We start from the raw sequence: 7,557 nt of genomic DNA on the forward strand, positions 1-7,557 counted from the left end.
TGTTGCATGGTCAATAGCTTTTTTGGGGTTGTATTGCTCTTTGTGGTGTTGAGTGTGTTCTTATTTTGTCTACCCATCTTTTTCACAACAGTTGGGGCTGTGGCTCTCTTGATCAATCTTCCATGTGGATCCAAGGTTCAGATGGTTACTCCTTGTGGTGCAGTAAAGGCCATGGTTCCAGTCACCCTGTTGGCCACTTTGTGTTCCTGGATGTTGTTCAGTTCTCCAGGGGATCACTCTGCAATCTCGGGGGTCATTTAGCCCTGCTCTCACAGGTTGGGGCTCTGCCTTGGGCCTACTATGGCAGAGGTTGCTGGCTTAGGTCTGCTTCAGTGGAGGTTGTTGGCTCAGGTCTGCTCCAGTGGAAGTTTCTGGCTCAGGCTCAGGCCTGATCCCTTGGAAGTTTCTCATTCACACTCGATCCCACAGAGGTCTCTGGCTCTGGCCTGTTCCCTCAATAGTGGCTCCCTTGTACCTGTTCTTGTTGAGGTCATTGCCTCAGGCCTGCTCAGGCTGAGGTTGCAGTCTTGGGCCTGCTCCCACAGATGTCCCTGGCTTATGGCTGCTCCCTTGGAGGTCCCTGACTTGTGCCCAGTCCTGAAGAGGTCTCTGGCTTGGGTCTGCTCCATCTGCGGTAGCTCCCTTGTACCTGTTTCTGTGGAAGTCACTGCCTCGGGTCTACTCTGGCAAAGGTCTCTGGGTTGGGCCAGGCACACTTTGAAAATGGTAAGCAAATTGGTCTCAGTGTCCCTGGATGTTGTCTCTGTCTCTATCTCAGCCTTTCAATATGGCAGAGGTACCTTTACTGCCAGCTCTGGGACCACTGGGTGGGAGCCGTCCTCATCAAACTCTGAGAAGCGTTTGATTCATGCTGCCACTGTAATAGTCTGTCCCATCTTTTTGAGAGACAAGCCCTGCCCATTCCCTCCCCCATTGCTGAGGTAGGGGGCTCATTTTTCCTCTTCTAGTCTGAGTCCCTTCTTTTCTGTCTCTTTCTCAAAGAAGCAGCTTCTGCCTCTCTCCCTTCTCCCCACTTCTCCCCTTCCCCCTCTCTGTTTCTCTCTTTCTCTCTGCCTTTCTTTCTGCTCTTCTCCCTTCTCCCCTTCCCCCTTTTCCCTTTCTCCTACATAACTCACTAAATAAATATCCAATCTTTCTCCTTTTTCTTTTTAGCCCCTCATAAGTGGTCCCTTCTGTGACAGACCACTCGTAGTGGCCTCTAAGCTTCTCTGGCTTCTGAGTATCCCGGACTGGAGCCAGTCATGATTTAATACCCTGCCTGTAGAGAGAGGATGCTCTTCTATAAGCCCTGAGGTGTTCACTGCCATTTCACACCCTGCCTATAGAGAAAGGATGCTCTTCTATAGGCCCTGTTTTTCGTGGGGTTTCACATTTTCAACTATGGTATAAACCTTCAAACTATGCTCCACTGGTATCCTGCAGGTTCTATTTTTCCTCAAACTGTCCCTTCCACCACTACTGACAAGATTGGCTGGATCCACGAGGCAGCTGTTTTCAATTCTAGCCTTTGTTCCCCTCCACGTCTTGTGGAATGGCAGCTCAATGACAGGGCAGATCATGTCTCTAGGTCTCTCATTATTTTGTTTAAAACTCCTACAGCTCAAAAATCATGGCTTTTCCATACAACATGTGACTGCTGCCATTTTGACTGAGGTCAGGTGACTTCACCTCCATCTTAACTGAGAGCCAGGTCAGGTGACCTTGTTCTACCATCTTTACTGAGGTATTCCTTATCTGGTTCCCTGATGCTAACTCTGTTACATGTGTGTTTTGCACAGTGGCATGCCTTTGGTAGGGCCCACCAAGAGCAACAACTTTGCACAATTCCTGTTCACTGTGTGTGGGTATACATGTACTTAAATACACCAATGTCTACTGTTAAATGTTATAATTGTCTGTTTGTTGCATCTCAATTCAGACTACAAAAGCAATAATTCTCATATTTTAAACTGGTATGTACTTTTAAGTTTCTTACAAAAAATAAGGCATATTTTAATCCAACCTTAATTTAAAATATATTACCTGTCCTCTACTATTGTAAGTTCTGCTGTTAACCTTCTATTGTAAGCAGTTTTATTCTTCTTTCTGTCTTTATGAGTGTAAATATTACCTGTTAAGTTGAAAGCCAGTAGAGTCAAGCTCAGACCCTACTCTCCAGGCAGATTCTATACTGTAGTGATACCTAATAAACAGCCCTCAACTGCTCATAGATATGGGTGATATGGAATTTAATATTTAATTATTAAAAAGTTTTCATAACAAAAAGAGACAGTTTGGCTCCTAACAGCACTTTATTTCCTCCAAAGAAGATAGAAGACAAATGGGCACAAAACAATGTCCATCTGCAATTTGCTTCAACTGCCAAGTGCTGGCCACTTGGCAAAACTGCCTTTCGTTTAAACTGAAGATCTCCAGACATGGACAGAATCGCTGTATTAAACAGCCTAGCTGCTCAGGTCAAGGTAAGCATATCTTCCTACAGATTTCTTAGCCCACAGAATCTTCTGGAGCCTGGCAGGCCCTGTGCTAAACAGCAAAAGATAATTACAACCCTCAGCAATCATGGAGAACCCTGAGGAGTAGCTTTAGGTGCCAACCAAGTAAGTTCTCTGTCATTTTTTAATCAACAACTCTCAAGTAAAATTTAATCCTTCTCAAAGATCTATGATGTAGTTTGACAGCTGAGAAGTTTTGTTGTTTAAAAGGACAGCCTCACCAAACAAATTTCAATAAATACAAGTTATCAAATCTCTTTCATGTTTCCTTTCATAGTCTTAAAGAAACTTTTCATTACGCAAAAATATCTGTCACTAAGTATGCTACTGTCTAAAACTTCTGTTTTCACAAACACAAAGGATTGTGAGTTCCAGGGAGCCAAACTGAAGGACCCACCTTAAACAAGTCAAATATACCCCTCTCAATTCCATGGTCCTAATTTTTTCCCCCTAAACTTAACTTTGTTCTCTGTTCTGCCAATACCGTAAACAGGTGTAAGAGAAATCACACATTTCCATACCACAAACACCAGGCAGGAACAAAGTGACCAGCTACCGCAGAATGTGACCAGCACCCAGCTTTCTCAGGTTCCCCCCAAGATGATACCCACAAATAAGCAGGAAGCAGTCTTGAGAATCTGCTATCCCAATTCCTTTAACCTGTTGTGCCTGATCTCCCACCCTTTTTTTCTTTTTTTCTCTTTTTTATTATTATTTAATTAAAAATTTCCATCTCCTCCCCTCCCATTTCCCTACCACTCCCCCCATCCCCTTTCCCTTCCCACTCCAGTCCAAAGAACAGTCGGGGTTTCCTGCCCTGTGGGAGGTCCAAGGCCCTCCCCCCTCCATCCAGGACTAGGAAAGTGAGCATTCAAACAGACTAGGCTCCCACAAAGCCAGTACATGCAGTAGGATCAAAACCCAGTGCCATTGTCCTTGGCTTCTCAGTCAGCCCTCCTTTCAGCCATGTTCAGGGAGTACGGTTTGATTACATGCTCCATAAGTCCCAGTCCAGCTAGCCTTGGTGAGCTCCCATTAGATCATCAACATAGTAAAAAATGGCAATTCTACCAAAAGCAATCTATAGATTCAATGCAATCCCTATCAAAATCCCAACAAATTTCTTCACAGACCTTGAGAGAACAATAATCAACTTTATATGGAAAAACAAAAACCCAGGATAGCCAAAACAATCCTGTAGAATAAAGGTACATCTGGTGGCATTACCATCACTGACTTCAGACTCTATTACAGAGCTACAGTAATGAAATCAGATTGGTATTGGCACAAAAACAGAGATGTTGACCAATGGAATCGAGTAGAAGACCCGGATTTTAACCCACAAACCTATGAACACCTGATTTTTGACAAAGGAGCTAAAAGTATACAATGGAAGAAAGAAAGCATCTTCAACAAATGGTGCTGGCATAACTGGATGTCAACTTGTAGAAGAATGAAAATAGATCTATATCTATCACCATGCACAAAACTCAAGTCCAAATGGATTGAAGACCTCAATATCAATCTAAACACACTGAATCTGATAGAAGAGAAAGTGGGAAGCAATCTATAACACATGGGCACAGGAGACCACTTCCTACATATAACCCCAGTAGCACAGACAATAAGGGCAACATTGAATAAATAGGACCTCCTGAAACTGAGAAGCTTTTGTAAAGCAAAGGACACTGTCATTAGGACAAAAAGACAACCTACTGACCGGGAGAAGATCTTCACCAACCCTGCAACAGACAAAGGTCTGATTTCCAAAATATATAAAGAGCTCAAGAAACTAGACTTTAAAAATTGCTAATTAACCTAATTAAAAAAATGGGACACTGAACTGAGCAGAGAATTCTCAACAGAAGAAGTTCAAATGGCCAAAAGACACTTAAGGTCATGCTCAACCTCCCTAGCAATCAGGGAAATGCAAATCAAAACAACTCTGAGATACCATCTTACACTTGTTAGAATGGCTAGAATCAAAAACATCAATTATAGCCTTTGCTGGAGAGAATGTGGAGTAAGAGGAACACTCATCCATTGCTAGTGGGAATGCAAACTTGTGCAACCACTTTGGAAATCAGTGTGGAGGTTTCTCAGGAAATTCGGGATCAACCTACCCCAGGATCCAGCAATACCACTCTTGGAAATATACCCGAGAGATGCTATATCATACTACAAAAGCATTTGTTCAACTATGTTCATAGCAGCATTATTTGTAATAGCCAGAACCTGGAAACAACCTAGATGCCCCTCAACAGAAGAATGGATAAAGAAAGTGTGGAATATGTATGCATTAGAGTACTACTCAGTGGTAAAAAACAATGACATCTTGAATTTTGCATGCAAATGGATGGAAATAGAAAACACCATTCTGAGTGAGGTAACCCAGACCCAAAAAGATGAATATGGTATGTACTCACTCATAATTGGTTTCTAGCCATAAATAAAGGGCATTGAGCCTACACTATGAGATCCTAGAGAAGCGAAATAAGAAGGTGAACCCAAAGAAAAACATAGAGTTATCCTGATATTGGAAGGAGACAAGATTGCCAGGCAAAATTTGGAAACATGAGGATGGGGATGGGGTAGGCATAAGGGGAAATGGGGAGAAAAAAGTGAGAAGGGGATGATGAGGAGAGCTTGGGGGAATGGGATGGTTGGGATGGAGGCAGGGTGGATATGGGAGTAGGGAAGTATATGTCTTAATTAAGGGATCCATTTTAGGGTTGGTGAAAGACTTGACTCTAGAAGTGTTCCCAGGTGTCCATGGAGATGTCCCCAGCTAGATCCTTGGGCAGCTGAGGAGAGGGAGCCCGAAATGACCCTATTCTATAGCCATACTGATGAATATCTTGCATATCACCATAGAAACTTCATCTGGCGATGGATGAAGCTAGAGACAGAGACCCACATTGGAACACTGGACTGAGCTCCTAAGGTCCAAATGAGGAGCAGAAGGAGGGAGAACATGAGCAAGGAAGTCAGGATCTCCCACCTTTTTATTATAAAAAAGAGATGGGAATGTAATGGTCTGTCCTGTCCCTTTAAGAGACAAGTCCCCCCCCCCGCCACTGTCAAGGTAGGGGAATCTTCCTACTGCTTCCAGTCTGAGTCCTGTCCTTTCCATCTGTCTCCCAAAGAGCAGCTTCTGCCTCTCTCCCTTCTCCTTACTTCTCCCCTTCCCCCCTCTCTGTTTATCTTTCTCTTGCCTTTATTTCTGCTCTTCTCTCTTTTCCCCTTCCCCCTTTTCCCTTTCCCCTCCATAATTCACTTAATAAATATCCAGTCTCATTCTGCATGGCATGCCTGTCTATGTCTCTGTCTCTCTCCCACCACGTGGCTCCCTACCTGGGACTGGCTGCTTTCATGGCCCACTTTGGTCTCATGGCCCACTGCCCACTGCTGCCACTCAGGAACCTGCAGCATTTTCCTTAAACCATAACAGCCATGAAGTAATTTGCAGCATACTGCCAACAACCCCATTCAAGTGTTTGGCCTCCTGAAAGAGTGATATTTGTTTGTGTAACTAGTACAAACCAGGAAGCTTTCTTAAAGGAGCTACATATATTTTGCTGATATTGCCAAGTCAGGAAGCTTTCTCTTAAAGGAATCATGTTTCTTCTTGCTTCTAGCAAACAGAATTTACCTGAGAAAATGCTCCTACCATGAAGCTGTGCTTAACTGCTTTCTTTTTGTGTCTAGGATTTTTTTCCCAATCTCTTTCAGGTTTTATGTGGGTGTAGCTGCACCACATTGGTGCACCATTTTGAAGGCGTAGACTGCTCTTTTGTTTCCCAGCCTCTTAGACCCAAATAATCACACAGAAATTATATTAATTATAACACTGTTTGGCTAATAGCTTAGGCATATTTTTTTAAGATTTAATCATTTATTATGTATACAGTATTCTGTCTGCATGTATCCCTGCAGGCCAGGAGAGGGCACCAGATCTCATTACAGGTGGTTGTGAGCCAACATGTCATTGCTGGGAATTGAACTCAGGACCTTTAGAAGAGCAGCCAGTGCTCTTAAACAATGAGCCATCTCTCCAGCCCGCTTAGGCATAATTTTTAGCTAACTCTTACATCTTAAACTAACCCATTTCTATTAATCTGTGTATCACCACTAGGCTGTGGCTTACTGGTGCTGGCATGTTACTCCTTTGGCAGATACTTGGTGTCTCCCAGACTTGGCTTACTTTCTCTCTATATCTCTGTTCAGATTTCCCACCTTGTTTTACTCTTCTAAGCCACTGGTAGAAACAACTTCTTTAATAACCAGTGTTAATAAAACATATTCATCGTGTACAGAGGGAAATCCCACATCAGTGCCCTCCCATTCTTCTCCCTGTTTAATTCTCATAATCTGATTTCTCCTTTATCTACTTATAACACTATATTCTATTTCCCCTTCCTTTGAAGATTTCCTCTTTACCTCTGGCCTTTATGAGCTAATGAATTTTGTGGGTATTCTAAATAAAACACACATATTTGTAGCTTAAAAGGTAACTTCCACAGAGAAGAGAAAACATGTCTTTATAATTCTGGGTTACTTCATTCAGAATGAGTGTTTTTAGTTTCATCCATTTACCTACAAATTTAATTTTTCATAAAAGATGTATAATATTCCATTGTGTAAATGAATCACACTTCTATTTTCATTCATCAGTTCATAGACATTTATGCTCTTTCCAGTTTCTATTATGAATAGAGTGGCAATGGACATGAATGAGTAAGTATTTTTGTAGTAAGATATAAAATCCTTTAGGTATATGTCCAATAAAAGAATAGTTGGAACTTGCAGTAGATCCATTTTAATATTTTGAGAATCCTCCACATGATTTCCACAGTGGCTTTACCAGTTTTCACTCCCACAAGCAATGAATACATGTTCCTCTTTCCTCAATCCTCACCAATATCTGCTGTCATTTGTCTTATTAGTCTTAGCCATTCTGATTGAGGTAAGATGGAATTACAAAGGGGTTTTATTTTTTATTTTTCTGATGACTAATAGTATTGAACAATTTTAAAATTGT

This window comes from Microtus oregoni, unplaced genomic scaffold (assembly GCF_018167655.1).
Source record: "Microtus oregoni isolate MIOR12 unplaced genomic scaffold, Mior012 000050F_ref0000143, whole genome shotgun sequence".
Classification (NCBI taxonomy): Eukaryota; Metazoa; Chordata; class Mammalia; order Rodentia; family Cricetidae; genus Microtus; species Microtus oregoni.